Source organism: Balaenoptera ricei, chromosome 5, assembly GCF_028023285.1.
Source record: "Balaenoptera ricei isolate mBalRic1 chromosome 5, mBalRic1.hap2, whole genome shotgun sequence".
In the NCBI taxonomy this organism is placed as follows: domain Eukaryota; kingdom Metazoa; phylum Chordata; class Mammalia; order Artiodactyla; family Balaenopteridae; genus Balaenoptera; species Balaenoptera ricei.
Window position 1 is genome coordinate 49370960 of NC_082643.1, and position 20924 is coordinate 49391883.

Genomic DNA, 20924 nt, shown 5'->3' on the forward strand with positions numbered 1-20924 from the left:
CCCAGTGTTAAAAAGGTAATTGCTGTGTCTCAATGATCATACAAACTGGACTCGCTTAGAAGCAAGGAATGACCATAATATCTTCTCTCCTATCTCCCAAAGATTGGTGGTCACATATATTCATTTTGGAAAGGACTCACTGGACCAAGGAGACAATACAATATTGAAGTCTGACACTCCATCAAGCTACTCTGCAGGTACGTTTCCCCATGACAAAGTCTCCTCTGCTGTATATTTCCTGTTCTCTGCTGGGCATGGCCTATCCCTCTAAGACCAGGCAGCCTGATAAATAGCAAATATGCCTGGAAACAATTATTATATGTCAAAATTTAGAAGAAAGCCTGTCTCAATGTCAAAAGAGTACAAACTCTGTAGTTAAAATTTGCTGTATCTCACAGAGTTTGTGATATTTCAGTAACTAGTGATGTTCCTTACCACGCTTAAGTTCACACTATTGACGCTGAGGCTATAATAATGAGCAGATATGCAGGTTGATAAAAGAACAAGAAACAAAAACTAAAGGAGCCATTTGATTGGTTGAAATGACATGATAACAGCTTTGGCAACGGAGGTAGGAATTCAGAACAGAGCTTGACTCCCCTTCCTACCAAAGCATCCTGGCCTGAACCCTTTGCCTCCGGTTGGTCTCCACCCAGCCCTTAAGGCCTGAACCCAAGAAACTATTCTTTTATGCAATGTATGTTCCTTGCCGACTATCTGCAAGAGCCAGATCGGAGAAACTCAAGGAAGCAACACTCATTGACTAGTAAATAGCTAAATGGCATCCAAGGCAGAACTTAAAATAATGTGCCTCCAAGTAAACTAGCAAACCCAGATGCTCAAAGATGGTCAAAAACACTTCATTCATGTGTTGATCCTTAGATTCAAGCTTAATTGGCTACCAATAAATGAAACACTTCTATAGCTATGAGAAGAAATTTTCAACAAATAAATAAATAAACTTTTTGGAAATGAAAATTTACAGGAACTTTATGTTACCAGTCTTGGGAACTGTGTGCAAAAAGTAAACACATTTGCCCTATTTGTCTTCTCAGTCATAAGATGATAGACATCCAAATAATTTCCTGTTGATATACTGTGTGTGTAACTCAAAACCATAGTACATCTGCAAGGATGAATCTACAACTTACATTAGGTTGATGTGGTTTTTAAAATTTTTTTGCCATAGCCCCTCTTTTTCAAACCTGTGGCTCAAACAGCAATGTTAATTCTAGGACATAAATCCTTTTTAACAAATATTACCCTACTGCTCATTCTAACTATATGAATAATTCATCATAATCACTTCAGTGAAAAATGAGCCTGCCCATAACTTGGAGCATTTTTATAGATGGAAAATGAGTTAAAATTCAATGAATTTGGGGAGCAATCATTGCTTTTAAAAAGAAAACTAAGTTCTGATATTTCAATTATACAAAGAGAAAAATGCAGAATTGAAAATATTAAAAGCTTGCATTTTTTTGGTCAGATCATGACAAACTTTGGAGAACATTGAAAATGTATTTTCTAACAAGAGAAGCAGAGAACAGTCTTCTCTGATACCAGTACTTTTACTCATTGAAGTTTTTATTAATTTTTATTTTTATAGTGAAATATAGTTGATTTACAGTGTTTCACATATACAGCAAAGTGATTCAGTTATACATATATGTATATATATTCTTTTTCAGATTCTTTTCTATTATAGGTTATTTCAAAATATTGAATATAGTTCCCTGTGTGATACAGTAGGTCCTTGTTGTTTCTCTATTTTATATACAGTAGTGTATACTTGTTAATCCCAAATTCCACATTTCCCCCCCTTTCCCCTTTGGTAACCATAAGTTTTTTTCCTACATCTGTGGGTCTATTTCTGTTTTGTAAATAAGTTCATTTGTATCATTTTTTTTAGATTTCACATATGTGATATCATATGATATTTTTCTTTCTCTGTCTGACTTAGTATGATAATTTCTAGGTCCATCCATGTTGCTGTAAATGGCATTATTTCATTCTTTTTTTATGGCTGAGTAATATTCCACTGTATATATGTACCACATCTTCTTTATCCATTCCTCTGTCGATGGACATTTAGGTTGCTTCCATGTCTTGGCTATTGTAAATAGTGCTGGAATGAACACTGGGGTGCATGTATCTTTTTGAATTATGGTTTTCTCCAGATATATGCCCAGAAGTGGGATTCCTGGCTCATTTGACAACTCTATTTTTAGTTTTTTAAGGAAACTCCTTACTGTTCTCCATATTCATTGAGTTTTAAAGCTGGTAAAAATTAAATTTTCTAAAAAGTTAATTTTATTGATTGGTATTAAGTAATTATACGTTGGGAAGGGTTTTTTTTTTCTTCTTTTAATGTGGTAAAATACATATAACATAAAATTTACCATCTTAACCATTTTAAAGTATATGGTTCAGTGGTATTAAATACATTCACATTGTTGTGCAGCCATCACTACCATCCATCCTGTAACTCTTTTGATCTTGTAAAACTGAAACTATACCTATTAAATAATAATTCCCCATACTATCCTCCCCCTGGCCCCGGAAAACCACCATTATACTTTCTGTCTTTATGATTTCGACTATTCTAAGTACCTCATATAAGTGGATATAAGTGGAATCATTATGTATTCGCTTTTTGTGTGTGACTGGCTTATTTTACTTAGCATGATGACCTCAAGGTTCATTCATGTTGTAGTATATTTCAGAATTTCCCTCCTTCTTAAAGCTGAATAATATTCCATTGAATGTATATACCACATTTTACTTATCTGTTCATTTGTCAGTGGACACTTGGGTTGCTTTCATGTTTTAGCCACAGTGAATAATGCTGCTATGAACAGGGGTGTAAAAATATCTCTTTGAGACTTTTTTTTTCAATTCATTTGCGTTTATGCCCAGAAGTGAAATTGCTAAATCATATGATAATTCTATTTTTAATTTTTTGAAAGACTGTCATATTATTTTCCACAGCAGCCATACCATTTGACGTTCTCACCAATAGTACACAAGTGTTGCAATTTCCCCATATCCTCACCAACACTTGTTATTTTCTGTTTTTTGATAGTAGTCACCTTAATGGGTGGATATAATTCTCAGATATAGGGATTCACTTAAAAGAAAACAGAGAAGAAAAAACAATGGAAAAAAAACAGTACCACGTTTGGACAGTATCGACGAGAAAAATGTAACATAAAATGATTCAATTAAAATTCCTCAGATCAGTTTAGTTGTATAGTTGTCAGAGTAATGTTAATATCAATGAAGAAATATTTGTAGCATGCAGATGGTTCTGTTTCTTAAAAAACTATTGTCATAGGGCTATTAAACTTGTATTTTTTAGTTTAAAAAATGTGGTGGTATCTCATTGTACATTTGATTTGCATTTCCATAGTTATCAGTGATATTGAGCATCTTCTCATGAGCTTATTGCCATTTGTATATTTTCTTTGGAGAAATGTTGGAGAAATGTCTAGTCAAGCCCTTTGCCTATTTTAGATTGGGTGGTTTGTTCCTTTTATGTTGAGTTTAGGAGTTCTTTATATATCCTGGCTATTAATCTTTTGTCAGATATGTGATTTGCAAGTATTTTCTCCCATTCTGTGGATTGTTTTTTTTTATTCTGTTGATAGTGTCCTCTTATGCAAAAAGCTTTTCATTTTGATAAGGTCTAATTTGTCTAGTTTTTTCTTTTGTTACCTGTGCCTTTGGTGTCATATCTAAGAAATAAAATCCAATGTTGTGAAACTTTTACACTGTGGTTTCTTCTAAAAGTTTTATAGCTTTAGGTCTTACATTGAGGTGTTTGATCCATTTTGAGTTAACTTTTGTATATGGTGTTGGGTAAAGTTCCAGCTTCTTTTTTTTTTGCATGTGGATATCCAGTATTCCCAGCAGTATTTTTGAAAAGACTGTCCTTTCTCCACTGAATGGTCTTGACACTCTTGTTGAAAGTAATTTGGCCATATATGCAATTATTATTTCTGGGCTCTCTATTCTTTTCCATTGATCTACATGTCTTTTATACCTGTACCACAGTGTTTTGATTACTGTAGCTTTGTGATAAGTTTTGAATCAAGATGTGTGAGTCCTCTAGTTGTGTTCTTCTTTTCAGGATTGTTTTGGCTATTCAGGGTCCCTTGAGAGTCTATATGAATTTTAGGATTGGTTTTTTCTATTTCTGAAAAAAGCATCATTGGGATTTTGATAGGGATTGCATTGAATCGGTAGATTGCTTTGGGCATTATTGAAAATTTCATAATATTAAGACTTCTAATCCATGAACATGGGATGTGTTTTCATTTATTTGTCTTTAATTTTTTTCAGCAATGTTTCATAGTTTTTATTGTATAAGTCTTTCACCTCCTTGATTAAGTTAATTCCTAGGCATTTTATTCTTTCTGATGCTATATAAATGAAATTGTTTTTGTAAGTTCCCTTTCAGACATTTCATTGCTCATGTATAGAAATGCAATTGATTTTTGTGTGTTGATTTTTTATCCTGCTACTTTGATGAATTCATCTACTAGTTCTAAGAGCTTTTTTTGTGGAGTCTTTAGGATTTCTACACAAAAGATCATATCATCTGCAAACAGATTATTTTAACTCTTCCTTTCTAATTTGGATGCCTTTTATTTATTTTTCTTGCCTAATTACTCTGACTAGAATTTCCAGTACTATGTTGACTAGAAGTGGCAAAAGCAGACATCATTGCCTTGTTCCTGATCTTAGAGAAAAAGCTTTCGGTCTTTCCCTATTGAGTATATGTTTTCTGTGGGTCTTTCACATATGGCTTTAATTATATGGAGGTAGTTTCCCTCTATTCCTATTTTGTTGACTGTTTTTTATCATGAAAGGGTGTTGAATTTTGTCACATGCTTTTTCTGCAATTGAGATGATCATGTGTTTTTTTCCCCCTTCATTGTATTGATGTGGCCTATTATATTGATCAATTTTCTTATGTTAAACCATCTCTGCATTTGAGGAATAAATCCCACTTGGTCATGGTGTATGATCCTTTTAATATGCTGCTGAATTCTGTTTGTTAGTATTTTGTTGAGTATTTTAAAATCAATATTCATAAAGAAATTTGTGTAGTTTCCTTGTGGTGTCTTTATCTGGCTTTGGTATCAGGGTTATGATGGCCTCACAGAATGAGTTAGGATATGTTCCTTCCTCTTCAATTTTTTGGAAAAGTTTGAGAAGCATTAGTATTCGTTTTTTAAATGTTTGGCAGAATTCACCATTGAGGCCATCAGGTCCAGGGATTTTCTTTGTCAGGAGATTTTTGATTACTGATTCAATCTCCTTACTAATTATAGGTCTATTCAGATTTTCTAGAGTTGGTAGGTTTTGTATTTCTGTTAATTTGTCCATTTTATCTAAGTGATCCTTTTTTTGGTGTATAATTGTTTATAGCATTCTTACAATCCTTTTTATTTCTGTAATATTGATAGTAGTGTCCCCATTTTCATTTCTTTTTTTTTTAAACTTGGTTTTAATTCTTTTTTAATTTTTTTTTTTTTTTTTTTTTGGCTGTGTTGGGTCTTAGTTTCTGTGCAAGGGCTTTCTCCAGTTGTGGCGAGCGGGGGCCACTCTTCATTGCTGTGCACAGGCCTCTCACTGTCGTGGCCTCTCTTGTTGCAGAGCACAGGCTCCAGATGCGCAGGCTCGGTAGTTGTGGCTCACGGGCCCAGTTGCTCCGCGGCATGTGGGATCTTCCCAGACCAGGGCTCAATCCCGCGTCCCCTGCATCGGCAGGCAGACTCTCAACCACTGCGCCACAAGGGAAGCCCCCCCATTTTCATTTCTGACTTTTGTATTTTTGTCTTCTCTTTTTTTCCTTAGCCCATGTAGCTAAAGATTTGTCATTTTTAAAAAATCTTTTCGAAGAGCCAACTTTTGGTTTCATTAATTTTCTCCATTATTTTTCTATTCTCTATACTGTTTATCTCTGCTCTTTTTATTTGCATCCCTTCGCTAGCTTTGAATTTAGTTTGTTCCTTAAGTTTAAAGTTAGTTTGTTGATTTGAGATCTTTTAAATTTAAAAAAAATTTTTTTAATGACTAACCTACTGGGGTATTAGGAGAATTTAATTAAAATCATACATGGATGCAAAAAATTTTATAGCTATAATTTTGCCCCTTAGCACCACTTTTGCTGTGTCCCATAAGTTTTCGTATGTTGTGTTTTCATTTTTCATTTGTCTCTAATTATTTTCTAATTTCCCTTGTGATTTCTTCTTTGATCCATTGATTGTTTAAAATGTGCTGTTTAATTTGCACAATTTTGTGAATTTTCCAGTTTTCTTTATGGTATTGATATCTAATTTCATCTCATTGTGGTCAGAGAAGATATTTTTTATGATATCTATCTTTTTTAATCTATTGAGACTTAATTTATGACCTAACTTATGGTCTATCCTGGAAAATGTCCCATATGCATTAGGAAGAATGTGTATGCTGTTGTTGGGTAGAGTGTTCTGTATACGTCTGTTAGATCTAGTTGGTTTATTGTGTTAAGTCCTCTTTTCCTTACTTATCTTCTGTCTCTCATTATTGTAAGAGTGGTACTGAAATCTCCAACTATTATTGTAGAACTGTCTATTTCTCTCTTCAATTCTGCCAGTTTTTGTTTCATATATTTTGTTGGTCTGTCATTAGGTATGTGTATGTTTATAATTGTTATATCTTCTTGCTATATTGAAACTTTTATTAATATATAATGTCCTTATCTCTTGTAAACATTTTTGATTTAAAGTCTATTCTGTCTGTTCTTAATATAGCCATTCTAGCTCTCTTTTGGTTACTATTTACATGGAATATCTTTTTCCATCCTTTCATTTTCAACCTGTTTTTTGTCTTTGGATCTCAAGTGAGTCTCTTGTAGACAGCAAATAGTTGAGTCATGCATTTTTGTACATTCTGCCAACCTCTGTCTTTTGATTGGATAGTTTACATGGACAAATGTAAATCCATTTACATTTAAAGTAGTTGCTTATAAGATATTGTCTGAACCTCTGTGATCAGAAGTAGCAATCAGCAATCAAAGCACAGATGTTCAATATTTGGAGGACAAGGTCCTTTTTGCTCATCCTGGCTACTGCAAGCTGTGGGAAAGCTGCTCTAGGAACACATGCACAGCTGTCTGCCATGGGGGTAGGGGGGTGGGCAGATGCTAGTGTGCTAAAAGCTAAAAATGACCAAAATTAATCAAAATTTACCTTCTAAGTCTTCCCCTGGAAGTGTAACTCTTCTACAAACCCCAGAATTCCAATATAGTTACATCAGACAGATTCTGCCAGTGCAATTGTTATCTAAGTGGGAGAGAGATTCCTGGTGCCCCTACTCTTCTATCTTCTCAGAATCCTTTCTCCTGGGTAAAGTTATTTTTAACTAAAATATTTTTCCTTTCCATTCAGACACAAATAATCTTCGCTTGGCACTAAAGGGAAAAAATGTAAAACTTGTTTGCCATGTAAAAGTCCAAGCAAGTTGAGAAGCCTTATATATACACACAAAGTAAACATGGCTCACTGTAATCATATCAAATCACAGTTCATTTCTTATCACCAATGAGGTTGATGTTCAGTTACTAAGCACAGAGAAAGCCAAGTGAAACCTCTGAATTGAAGCAGCATGGACATCCAAACAACTCACTGGGCTGGAATCAATTACTGAGTTTTGCATTCTAGGAAAGGATGATGGAGAAAATAAAAGTGGAAATAGTCCAACCATGCAATTATCTGTGCTCTGCCATTTAAAATTTGTGGCTTAATAAATATTTGATGATAGAATCTAAATAACTTATGGAAACAAATGTTTTGGCAGTATGAGTTGTTTATATCCCCTTAACCAACAAATAAGAACATCTACTGTGTGGTAGATACTGGAGAAAGAGAAAATAAGACAATTTCTGACCTCAGAGAACTAACAGGGGAAGTAAATATATGAGAAGAACCCAGAAGAAGGGTCCTCTATAAATGAAAATGGGGTTATAGGGGAGAGCTTGTGAGGAAAGTCTTACTTCCTAAAAACAGTAATACTTGATCAGAGTATAATTAAGTGAAATGCTCTGAAATTAAGGCACTGGGTGAAGGACAGCATTTTAGACTGAGGAAATGCATATTTGGCAAAATAGCAAGCCTTTTGGTATGTCAGGAGCAAATGGTACAAATGAAGGTGTGACAAGAATTGATGCTGAAGAAGCTAATGGGCTCAGACCCCAGAAGGCCTTGTAGAGCATGCTGTGGAATTTGGGCATGATTCCATAGACATGGGTGAGATACGCTGTGGTTTATGTGCAAAGCAAGGCAGGCTAGCTATTATTCACCCTTTCTGTTCTATCCAAGAATATGTCTGAAACAGGGGAGGATGTAATCCCGTTCAAAGTTCTTATTAAATTTATTAACTGAGCAAGAGTAAATGGCTGAAGATTTAAATTATTTATCTTAATAATAACTAACTTATAACACCTTGTTGCTGCTCATGACATAGGCTATGAGTGTGCATTTGATGTGAGACTGTTGCAGTTGGTGGAAGGGCATTAAAAAGACTGCATGAGAGAATGAAGTAATGAAATTTGAGTAGTTCTGTATTACCCCCCATCCTCAGTCTCATAAATCATGTTTCCCAGATGAACCTGAGCAAAGTGGTAAAGGTGAAACTGGTCACGGGTCTTTTCTCACCATACCCGACAGGGGTAACTCTGAGGAATCTCACCCCACTTCCCACCTCACCAGGACTGACTTTCCCTGCTCTCAATTTTCTCTTTCCCTGTCTCATCCAGGATCACTTAGATTTTTTAATCTACTTGCACTTCGGCAAGAGAATTAAAGATTCCAATCCCAATAAACCCAGTGGGCAATAGCAGTAGCCTCTGCCCTGCAGAAGACCTCCACCTTGAAAAGGATAACCCCTTAACTCAAGTAAGGCATCTCTGATGTTAGGATATCAATTACCAAGGCTGCCTAGTCAGGGAATACTGTGTTATAGGAGCTGGGTTGGTGTAGCTGGAAGGGAAGGGGGGCTCTTTCTTTGGGGCCTCACAAATCACCATTACTAGCATGGTAATCATCACTAGCATGAGCCCCCAGCCTTGGAGCTGTTGAGTGTTCATGTATTCAAAAGGTTTCTCTCCCTTCTGCAGCCTCTGGGCCTGCTGGCCATCCTCTGTGCATGAGTAGTAGGCTTTGAGCCAGTGACGTGCTGAAGAGTGCTATTTAGGCATTCACACATGACAGATGATGTGCTTTTATGCATTGTGAACAATCAATCTGATAAACTGTCCTCTTAAAGCATCCAGAAAGTTGCCAGGATTGCATCAAGTAGTGGGCGGACAGGAAATGTGGAGGCAGTAACTGTATAGGATGAGATAAATGACACACACTAAAAGCTCTGATAAAAATATCCTCATGGGAATGAGCATTTGACCATCTACTTCTTTTCTATTCAAGAATGTGGGATGGCAGATGGTAAGGTTAAACTATATTTAGAATCTAGATCTTCAAAGATGGTATGCACTAAAGTGAAATGGAATGGTGGATAATTGACGTTCTTGAAGGAGTCCTACTTTGTATGTCATGTATTTTAAAGAATCAACCACTTTTATTTTTTAATAGATATTTATTGGAGTATATTTGCTTCACAATACCGTGTTAGTTTCTGTTGCACAACAAAGTGAATCGGGCATATGCATACACGTGTCCCCATATCCCCTCCCTCTTGAGCCTCCCTCCCATCCTCCCTATCCCACCCCTCTAGGTCATCGCAAAGCACCGAGCCAATCTCCCTGTGCTTATGCTGCTGCTTCCCACCAGCCAACTATTTTACATTAGGTAGTGTATATATGTCGATGCTACTCTCACTTCACCCCAGCTTCGCCCTCCCACCCCATGTCATCAAGTCTATTCTCTATGTCTACCTCTTTATTACTGCTTTGCAACTAGGTTCATCAGTACCATTTTTTAAAAATTTAGTTTCCATATATATGCGTTAGCATAGGGTATTTGTTTTTCTCTTTCTGACTTACTTCACTCTGTATGACAGACTCTAGGTCCATCCACCTCACTACAAATAACTCAATTTCGTTTCTTTTTATGGCTGAGTAATACTCCATTGTATATATGTGCCACATCTTCTACATCCATTCATCTGTTGATGGACATCTAGGTTGGTTCCATGTTCTGGCTATTGTAAATAGGGCTTCAGTGAAATTGTGGTGCATGTCTTTTTTTGAATTATGGTTTTTCTCAGTATATACCCAGCAGTGGGATTGCTGGGTCATATGGTAGTTCTATTTTTAGTTTTTTAAGGAACCTCCATACTGCTTTCCATAGTGGTTGTATCAATTTACATTCCCACTAACAGTGTAGGAGGGTTCCCTTTTCACCACACACTTTGCAGCATTTATTGTTTCTAGCTTTATTGATAATGGCCATTCTGACTAGCGTGAGGTGATACCTTGTAATTTTGATTTGCATTTCTCTAATAATTAGTGATGTTGAGCATCTTTTCATGTGTCTCTTGGCCATTGGTATGTCTTCCGCCCATTTTTAAACTGGATTGTTTGTTTTTTTGATATTGAGCTCCATGAGCTCTTTGTATATTTTGGAGATTAATCCTTTGTCTGTTGTTTCACTTGCAAATATTTTCTCCCATTCTGAGGGCTGTCTTTTTGTCTTGATTATGGTTTCCCTTGCTGAGCAAAAGCTTTTAAGTTTCATTTGGTCCCATTTGTTTATTTTTGGTTTTATTTCCATTTCTCTAGGAGGTGGGTCAAAAAGGATCTTGCTGTGGTTTATGCCAAAGAGTGTTTTTCCTGTTTTCCTCTAAAAGTTTTACAGTGTCTGGTCTTACATTTAAGTCTTTAATCCATCTGGAGTTTATTTTTGTGTATGGTATTAGGGAGTGTTCTAATTTCATTCTTTTACATGTAGCTGTCCAGTTTTCCCAGCACCACTTATTGAAGAGGGTTTCCTTTCTCCACTGTATATGCTTGCCTCCTTTGCCATAAATTAGGTGCCCATAGGTGTGTGGGTTTATCTCTGGACATTCTGTCCTGTACTATTAATCTATATTTCTGTTTTTGTGACAGTACCATACTGACTTGATTACTGTAGCTTTGTGGTATAGTTTGAAGTCGGGGAGTCTGATTCCTCCAACTCTGTTTTTCTTTCTCAAGATTGCTTTGGCTATTCGGGGTCTTTTGTGTTTCCATACAAATTGTAAGATTTTTTGTTCTAAATCTGTGACGAATGCCATTGGTAATTTGATAGGGATTGCACTGAATCTGTAGATTGCTTTGGGTAGTATAGTCATTTTCACAATATTGATTCTTCCAATCCAAGAACATGGTATACTTCTCCATCTGTTTATGTCACCTTTGATTTCTTTCATCAATGTTTTATAGTTTTCTGAGTACAAGTCTTTCGCCTCCTTAGGCAGGTTTATTCCTAGATATTTTATTCTTTTTGTTGCAGTGGTAAATGGGAGTGTTTCCTTAATTTCTCTTTCTGATTTTTCGTTGTTTGTGTATAGGAATGCCAGAGATTTCTGTGCATTGATTTTGTACCCTGCAACCTTACGAAATTCATTGATTATCTCTAGTAGTTTTCTGGTGGCATCTTTAGGAGTTTCTATGTATAGTATCATGTCATCAGCAAAAAGTGACAGTTTTACTTCTTCTTTTCCAATTTTTATTCCTTTTATTTCTTTTTTTTCTCTGATTGCTGTGGCTAGGGCTTCCAAAACGATATTGAATAAGAGTGGCGAGGGTGGACATCTTGTCTTGTTCCTGATCCTAGTGGAAATGCTTTTAGTTTTTCACCATTGATTATGATGCTTGCTGTGGGTTTGTCATATATGGCCTTTATTATGTTGAGGTAGGTTCCCTCTATGCCCATTTTCTGGAGAGTTTTTATCATAAATGGGTGTCGAATTTTGTCAAAAGTTTTTCTGCATCTATTGAGATGATCATATGGTTTTTATTCCTTAATTTGTTAATGTGGTGTATCACATGATTGATTTGCATATATTGAAGAATCCTTGCATCCCTGGGATAAATCCCACTTGATCATGGTGTATGATCCTTTTAATGTGCTGTTGGATTCTGTTTGCTAGTATTTTGTTCAGGATTTTTGCATCTATGTTCATCAGTGATATTGATCTATAATTTTCTTTTTTTGTGATATCTTTTTCTGGTTTTGGTATCAGGGTGATGGTGGCTTCGTAGAATGAATTTAGGAGTGTTTCTCCCTCTGCAACTTTTTGGAAGAGTTTGAGAAGGATGGGTGTTAGCTCTTCTCTAAATGTTTGATAGAATTTACCTGTGAAGCCATCTGGTCCTGGACTTTTGTTTTTTGGAAGATTTTTAATTACAGTTTCAACTTCATTACTTGTGATAGGTCTGTTTATATTTTCTAATTCTTCCTGGTTCAGTCTTGGAAAATTGTACCTTTCCAAGAATTTGTCCATTTCTTCGTGATTGTCCATTTTATTGGCATATAGTTGTTTGTAGTAGTCTCTTATAATCCTTTGTATTTCTGCAGTGTCAGTTGTGATTTCTCCTTTTTCATTTCAATTTTATTGATTTGTGTCCTCTCCCTTTTTTTCTTGATGAGTCTGGCTAATGGCTTATCAATTTTGTTTATCTTCTCAAAGAACCAGCTTTTAGTTTTATTCATCTTTGATATTGTTTTCTTTGTTTCTATTTCATTTATTTCTGATCTGATCTTTATGATTTCTTTCCTTCTTCTGACTTTGTGTTTTCTTTGTTCTTCTTTCTCCAGTTGTTTTAAGTGTAGGGTTAGATTGTTTATTTGAGATTTTTCTTGTTTCTTGAGGTGAGATTGAACTACTATAAACTTCCCTCTTAGAACTGCTTTGGTATGTCCCATAGGTTTTGGGTCATCGTGTTTTCACTTTCATTTGTTTCTATGTATTTTTTAATTTCTTCTTTGATTTCTTCAGTGATCTCTTGGTTATTTAGTAGCGCACTGTTTAGCCTCCATGTATTTGTGGTTTTTACAGTTTTTTTCCTGTAATTGATTTCCAATCTCATAGCGTTGTGGTCAGAAAAGATGCTTGATACGATTTCAGTTTTCTTAAATTTTCCAAGGCTTGACTTGTGATCAAAGATGTGGTCTGTCCTGGAGAATGTTCCATGTGCACTTGAGAAGAAAGTGTATTCTACCACTTTTGGGTGGAATGTTCTGTAAATATCAATTAGATTTATCTGGTCTATTGTGTCATTTAAAGCTTGTGTGTCCTTATTTATTTTCTGTTTGGATGATCTGTCCATTGGTGTAAGTGGGGTGTGAAAGTCCCCTCCTATTATTGTGTTATTGTCAATTTATCCTTTCATGGTTGTTAGCATTTGCCTTATGTATTGGGGTGCTCCTATGCTGGGTGCATAAACATGTATAATTATTATATCTTCTTCTTGGATTGATCCTTTGATCATTATGTAGTGTCCCTCCTTATCTCTAGTGACTATCTTTATTTTTATCTGATATGAGAATTGCTACTCCAGCTTTCTTTTCATTTCCATTTGCATGGAATATCTTTTTCCATCCCTTCACTTTCAGTCTGTATGTGACCCTAGGTCTGAAGTGGGTCTCTTGCAGACAGCATATATATGGGTCTTGTTTTTGTATCCATTCAGCCAGTCTCTGTCTTTTGGTTGGGGCATCTAATCCATTTACATTCAAGATTATTTATTTTTTTTAACATCTTTATTGGAGTATAATTGCTTTACAATGGTGTGTTAGTTTCTGCTTTATAACAAAGTGAATCAGTTATACATATACATATGTTCCCATATCTCTTCCCTCTTGCGTCGCTCTCCCGCCCACCCTTCCTATCCCACCCCTCTAGGTGGTCCCAAGCACCGAGCTGATCTCCCTGTGCTATGTGGCTGCTTCCCACTAGCTATCTATTTTACATTTGGTAGTGTATATATGTCCATGCCACTCTCTCACCCTGTCACATCTTACCCCTCCCCCTTCCCATATCCTCAAGTCCATTCTCTAGTAGGTCTGTGTCTTTATTCCCGTCTTGCCACTAGGTTCTTCATGGCCTTTTTTTTTTTTTTTCCTTAGATTCCATATATATGTGTTAGCATACTGTATTTGTTTTTCTCTTTCTGACTTACTTCACTCTGTTTGACAGACTCTAACTCCATCCACCTCACTACAAATACCTCCATTTCGTTTCTTTCTATGGCTGAATAATATTCCATTGTATATATGTGCCACATCTTCTTTATCCATTCATCCGATGATGGACACTTAGGTTGCTTCCATGTCCTGGTTATTGTAAATAGAGCTGTAATGAACATTGTGGTACATGACTCTTTTTGAATTATGGTTTTCTCAGGGTATATGCCCAGTAGTGGGATTGCTGGGTCGTATGGTAGTTCTAGTTTTAGTTTTTTAAGGAACCTCCATACTGTTCTCCATAGTGGCTGTATCAATTTACATTCCCACCAACAGTGCAAGAGTGTTCCCTTTCCTCCACACCCTCTCCAGCATTTATTGTTTCTAGATTTTTTGATGATGGCCATTCTGACCGGTGTGAGATGATATCTCATTGTAGTTTTGATTTGCATTTCTCTAATGATTAATGATGTTGAGCATTCTTTCATGTGTCTGTTGGCAATCTGTATATCTTCTTTGGAGAAATGTCTATTTAGGTCTTCTGCCCATTTTTGGATTGGGTTGTTCGTTTTTTTGTTATTGAGCTGCATGAGCTGCTTGTAAATCTTGGAGATTAATCCTTTGTCAGTTGCTTCATTTGCAAATATTTTCTCCCATTCTGAGGGTTGTCTTTTGGTCTTGTTTATGGTTTCCTTTGCTGTGCAAAAGCTTTTAAGCTTCATTAGGTCCCATTTGTTTATTTGTGTTCTTACTTCCATTTCTCTAGGAGCTGGGTCAAAAAGAATCTTGCTGTGATGTATGTCATAGAGTGTTCTGCCTATGTTTTCCTCTAAGAGTTTGATAGTGTCTGGCCTTACACTTAGGCCTTTAATCCATTTTGAGTTTATTTTTGTGCATGGTGTCAGGGAGTGTTCTAATTTCATACTTTTACATGTATCTGTCCAATTTTCCCAGCACCACTTATTGAAGAGACTGTCTTTTCTCCACTGTATATGCTTGCCTCCTTTATCAAAGATAAGGTGACCATATGTGCGTGGGTTTATCTCTGGGCTTTCTATCCTGTCCCATTGATCTATATTTCTGTTTTTGTGCCAGTACCAAACTGTCTTGATTACTGTAGCTTTGTAATATTGTCTGAAGTCAGGGAGCCTGATTCCTCCAGCTCCATTTTTCATTCTCAAGATTGCTTTGGCTATTCGGGGTCTTTTGTGTTTCCATACAAATTGTGAAATTTTTTGTTCTAGTTCTGTGAAAAATGCCAGTGGTAGTTTGATAGGGATTGCATTGAATCTGTAGATTGCTTTGGGTAGTAGAGTCATTTTCACAATATTGATTCCTCCAATCCAAGAACATGGTATATCTCTCCATCTATTTGTATCATCTTTAATTTCTTTCATCAGTGTCTTATTGATATGTATGTTCCTATTACCATTTTCTTAGTTGTTTTGGGTTTGTTTTTGTGGGTCTTTTTATTCTCTTGTGTTTCCTGCTTAGAGAAGTTTCTTTAGCATTTGTTGTAAAGCTGGTTTGGTAGTGCTGAATTCTCTTAGCTTTTATTTGTCTGAAAAGCTTTTGACTTCTCCATCGAATCTGAATGAGATTCTTGCTGGGTAGAGTAATCTTGGTTGTAAATTTTTCTCTTTCATCACTTTAAGTATATCCTGCCACTCCCTTCTGGCCTGCAGAGTTTCCACTGAAAAATTAGCTGATAACCTTATGGGGATTCCTTTGTATGTTATTTTTTGTTTTCCCCTTGCTGCTTTTAGTATTTTTTCTTTGAATTTAATTTTTGTTAGTTTGATTAAAATGTATCTTGGTGTGGTTTTCCTAGAGTTTATCCTGTATGGGACTCTCTGTGCTTCCTAGACTTGGGTGACTATTTCCTTTCCCATGTTAGGGAAGTTTTCCACTATAATCTCTTCAAATATTTTCTCAGACCCTTTCTTTTTCTCTTCTTCTTCTGGGCCCCCTATAATTCGAATGTTGGTGCCTTTAGTGTTGTCCCAGAGGTCTCTGAGATTATCTTCAGTTCTTTTCATTCTTTTTTCTTTATCCTGCTCCTTGGCAGTTATTTCCACCATTTTGTTTTCCAGCTCACTTATTCGTTCTTCTGCTTCCATTAATCTGTTATTGATTCTTTCTAGTGTATTTTTCATTTCAGTTATTGTGTTGTTCATCTCTCTTTGTTTGTTCTTTAGTTCTTCTAGATCGTTGTTAAACATTTCTTTTATTTTCTCAATCCTTCCTTTCTCAATGCTTCCATTCTATTTCTGAGATTCTGGATCATCTTTACTATCATTACTCTGAATTCTTTTTCAGGTAGATTGCCTATTTCCTCTTCATTTATTTGGTATTGTGGGTTTTTACTTTGGTCCTTCATCTGTGACATATTTTTTTGCTATCTCATTTTTTTTTTTTTTTTAATGAATATGATTGTGTTCCTGTTTTACTGGATGTTAGGCCTGAGGCTTCCAACACTGGAGTTTGTAGGCTATTGGGTAGAGCTGGGTCTTGGTGCTGAGATAAGGAACTCTGTGAGACCTCACTCCGATGACTATTTCCTGGGGTCTGAGGTTCTCTGTTAGTCTAGTGGTTCAGACTTGGAGCTCCCACCACAGGACCTTCCCCCCTACCCCAGGCTCATGAATAAAGATCCTGCAAGCCACGTGGGCTGGGAAAAATAAAAGAGAAAAATAACGAAGTAAAAAAGAAAATTAGACTAGGAAACTAACAGATATGTTAGAAAGAATGTAAAAATAAAAATATAGATGAATCAACAACCAGAAGGCACATCAGTACCACAATAGTAAAAAAGAGGAGAAGGGAAAGGAAAAAAAAGAAAAGAAAAAGGTGGGGGGAGGGCCTTGGCTGTGAAGAGCAGGGCCTAAGCAAGGGTGAGGTTTGGGCATTGGGCAGGGCCAACGCTCAGGACCCACAAGGCTGGAAAAGGCCCTGGGGTCTGTGAGGGGTGGGGCTTAGGCTCAAGGAACAGATGGGGCCCAGGTGTGACCCCCACCCCGGTCTCAGAGGGCAGGGGACCTCACCTGGGAGCCCAGCAGGCTTCCTGGGCTCGAGTGGGTGGGGCAAACGCCCTCCTCTCCTCTCCTGCTCCTCCGGTCTGGGGTCTGGGAGGGCCCCTCCCACCTGCCTCTCCTGATCTCCCTGGCCTCCCTCCTATGCCCCCAGGACCCACAGGCCTGAAGGGGGCTTTGGATTGTAGGGGACTGGCCTGGGAGGTCAGCAGGCTCCCCGGGCCCCAGTGGGCAGGGCAATCGCCCTCCACTCCTCTCCCGCCCCTCCTGGATGGCTCCTCCCACCTGCCACTCCTGATCTCCCAGGCCCCCCTCCTATGCCTCCAGGACCCACGTGGCCTGGATGGGCTTTGGATGGAGGGAAGCAGCTTGGGAGCTCAGCAGGCTCCCCAGCCCAAGTGGGCCAGGTGATGGCCTTCCACTCCTCTCCCTCTTCCCAGAGAGTCCCTCCCAGCTGAGTCTCCTCATCTCCCTGGCCTCAGGGGCACTGATCTCTTCTGCCCTCCACTTCTCCTCCCCCCTCAGTCCCCCTATGTCCTACCGGTTCACTTTGGGGCTCCTCCCATCTCCTTGGGGGTCAGAGTCCCCCATCAGGTGCCGGCAGGCGCCCTAGTTGTGGGCAGACGCTAACTCCACGTCTTCCTACACCGCCATCTTGACTCCTCCCTCTCAACCACTTTTTAAAAAAGTTTTCTCTGTTAAGGAAAGGACAATACACAGCTACCGGGAATCCCAGATCCATAAAAAGCTCATTGCTTTATGTAGGTAGCATATTATGGACCCTAGATGAAAAAAGCCTTGAAATTCTGATGTATTGTGACATTTGGGGATTTTTGACTCTAAGTTACACAATATAGCACTATTAAGAATCATCCATCTAAGTAAAGATGCCCAGAGACCACCAACTAAGCAGTGAACTATCTCTTGACCGTTAATTGTGACTGCTAGTATTTGTTCCTTTTTTTTTTTTTTTACTGTAAAAAAAAAAAAAAAAAATCCAACAATGTTCCAGACAGTACCAGTCATCACAGGACTCAAAAAATAAGAAAAGAAACTAAAGGAAAATGATAACCAGTTTTTCTCTAGTTGGGTAACAAATAAGCCTCAAACAATTTATAAGCAAGGTTATCTTCTAACGCATTAAGTAAAGCAGGGTGGATTTTGAAGGGGGTGCAAAAATGACTACATTGGTTACGCTATTGGTTCATCCCAGGCTGCTTGTCCCTGTGTGTTTCTAATAACTGGCAAATGCCTAGATATAAAATGTTGTACAAATCGTGGCCACCGCATTCTTAAATTCCAGATATATGCATGAAGTCACATTTCAGTCAAGTGACATTTATGCCAGACTGTTTATGCATCTTCCCAGAGTTGCTCAGCCCCAATCCCAACATTGTTCAGTGGTCATTGCTGCTCCAAATACTGCCAGTGGCCTTATCCTCTTCCAGGGCACAGCTTCTGTGGTGCCATCATAGCAGCACCTATAGCAGCTTCACTGCCAAGGTTTGACTTAACCAGACCCATGGAGGCTCTAGCTCACCTGGCAGGTGCTTGGAATGGCCAAGCAACATATCTGGTAGTGTAGGTCAGTTATTGTTCCTTAATAAAATATTGACCAATGGGAGGCAGAAGGGAGCTGACAAATGCTACTTCCTTCCTCCTGATCCCCCACCAGAGATTTCAAGACCCAGTGACAGCTTTCATATGGCCTTTTCAGAGATGTCTCCTGTATCCAAGCAACCCCCTGTGAATTTGTATGAAGTTATAGCTTGCTTGATAATATATTACTTTATAGGATTTCTTTATTACTTTATAGGATTTCTTTCCGTATTTCCCTTCTTCACATCCCTTTCTCTCACTCTTGTTGCCCTGGGATTGCAACCTCTAACATCAGGTTTACATGTAAGCTTTGCCGTACTCTCTGCTTTCTAGGGCTAAGACACTTATACTTTCCGTGCTTACCTTAAGTTTGAATTAAATACAGTTTATGTATGTATATATTTAATCAACTTTTTATTCCTGGATTTCTCCAGGGTGGGAATGGAGAGGGCACCCAGTCCATGGTATTAGAAAAAAGGATAGTTTAAGTCCATTGGGTGTTTAGATCTTTGTTAAAGTCATTGCACCAAAGGCACAGCTTTTCAAATCTTGTAACTGATGTAGTAGCTCAAGGGAAAACAAGCTTGGTGTTCCCTTCCAGCATGCGATAGGGTCCTTCCCTTTGAGATACATTTGGTATTGGTATTGGTTTCCTCTTCCTATATAACAAGAGCAAAACCTCCCAATTAGGGATGCCCTGTAGGAGGCTGATGAATTTGGGTGGAAGAAAGTATAACCTTGTCTGCTCTTCTTTCTTAAATTCATGTGCTTTATCAAGAAGTACAGTTTCAATATCAATATAGGAAATACCAATTAATACAACCCCTATAAACAAAAGTTTTTGGGAGTCCTCAATAATTTTTGAGTGTAAAGCAATCCTGAGACTAGCAAGTTAATAGATATCTCCAGGGCCTAGCATAATACCTGGAACAAAGAAAAGTCTTGTAGCAGAGACTTCTTGTGCCCATGTTGTAGCCCCTTAGCCTACTCCCGTTAACCACTGTTTTATGGTGCTTTGCAACTTGCAGATAGTAAAGAGGCAGAAATGCTGGGTTATCATGCATTGCTATGCTTGTATATCTTCTTGCTAATAAAATTAGGGATATTATTACTTTGAGATTTTAGTGCTTCAACATTTGTATTTCTAACCTCCTCTACTGTAGGACTTTAGTGTTTTTGATGCTATTTTTCTTCTTCCTAAAGTGCTGCCAACATAGATGTGCCACACTTGAGCTCCATGGCCCACTGAGCTGAAAGACTATATGTCTTATATCTACAGTGAAAGTTTGGCATTTAGGGAGCAATAAAGGGAACTATTAATCAGACAGGAATTTGAGACTCCAGTTCCATTTTTGGATATGATATAATTTTTAAAACTTAGATATCTTTCCTATAATATTTTTTTCTCCCTAAGATTAGGTAAAAAGAGTGGTACTTCAGTGTTTGGTGTGAATAATACCTAATTTTTATTTTCTCCTTTTAAGAGGTTTTATCTAACACATTAGTATAAGTGAAGTCAAATAGTACTAAACATATACAGCAATAAAGTGTACCAAATGCATATAAATCTGGCTAAGATGTGGGACTCCAAGAATATATGGTATTAATTTCATTTACCTTGATGTTTTAATAGAAATTGTCACTAAAATGTGGTACTTTAATTCAAAATTTTATGTTGGAGATAGTAATGTTTGTAACACACAAGCTTGTAGAATGAGCTTATGACATGGCCTGATTGCCAATTGAAAAATTGTATCACATCTAGAAAACCAGTTTGTTTTTTTTTTTAATCAGTCATCAATTTTATACACATCACTTTATACATGTCAATCCCAATCGCCCAATTCAGCACACCACCATCCCCACCCCACCGCAGTTTTCCCTCCTTGGTGTCCATATGTCTGTTCTCTACATCTGTGTCTCAACTTCTGCCCTGCAACCCGGTTCATCTGTACCATTTTAGAAAACCAGTTTTATTCAGTGGAGATTGGCCACTTGTCTCTGCCTCTGTCTCTCTCGCTCATAACACACACACACACACCCCCTTTCTTAAAGAAATTTAAAAAACAGAGGTCTAATCTAGAAGACTGATTTTTCCTACCTCAGCACAATCATACAC

At 37.4% G+C, this 20924-nt stretch overlaps 1 protein-coding gene across 1 annotated transcript in view; it reads left to right on the plus strand.

Moving 5' to 3' along the window:
* The window catches only part of CNOT6L (CCR4-NOT transcription complex subunit 6 like), a 363313-nt gene that overhangs the window by 287772 nt on the left and 54617 nt on the right, over positions 1–20924 (plus strand). Inside the window, exon 14 of the transcript XR_009503290.1 lies at positions 103–197. The gene's annotated coding sequence lies outside the window, so the exon portion shown is untranslated. The remainder of the gene's footprint in view (positions 1–102; positions 198–20924) is intronic.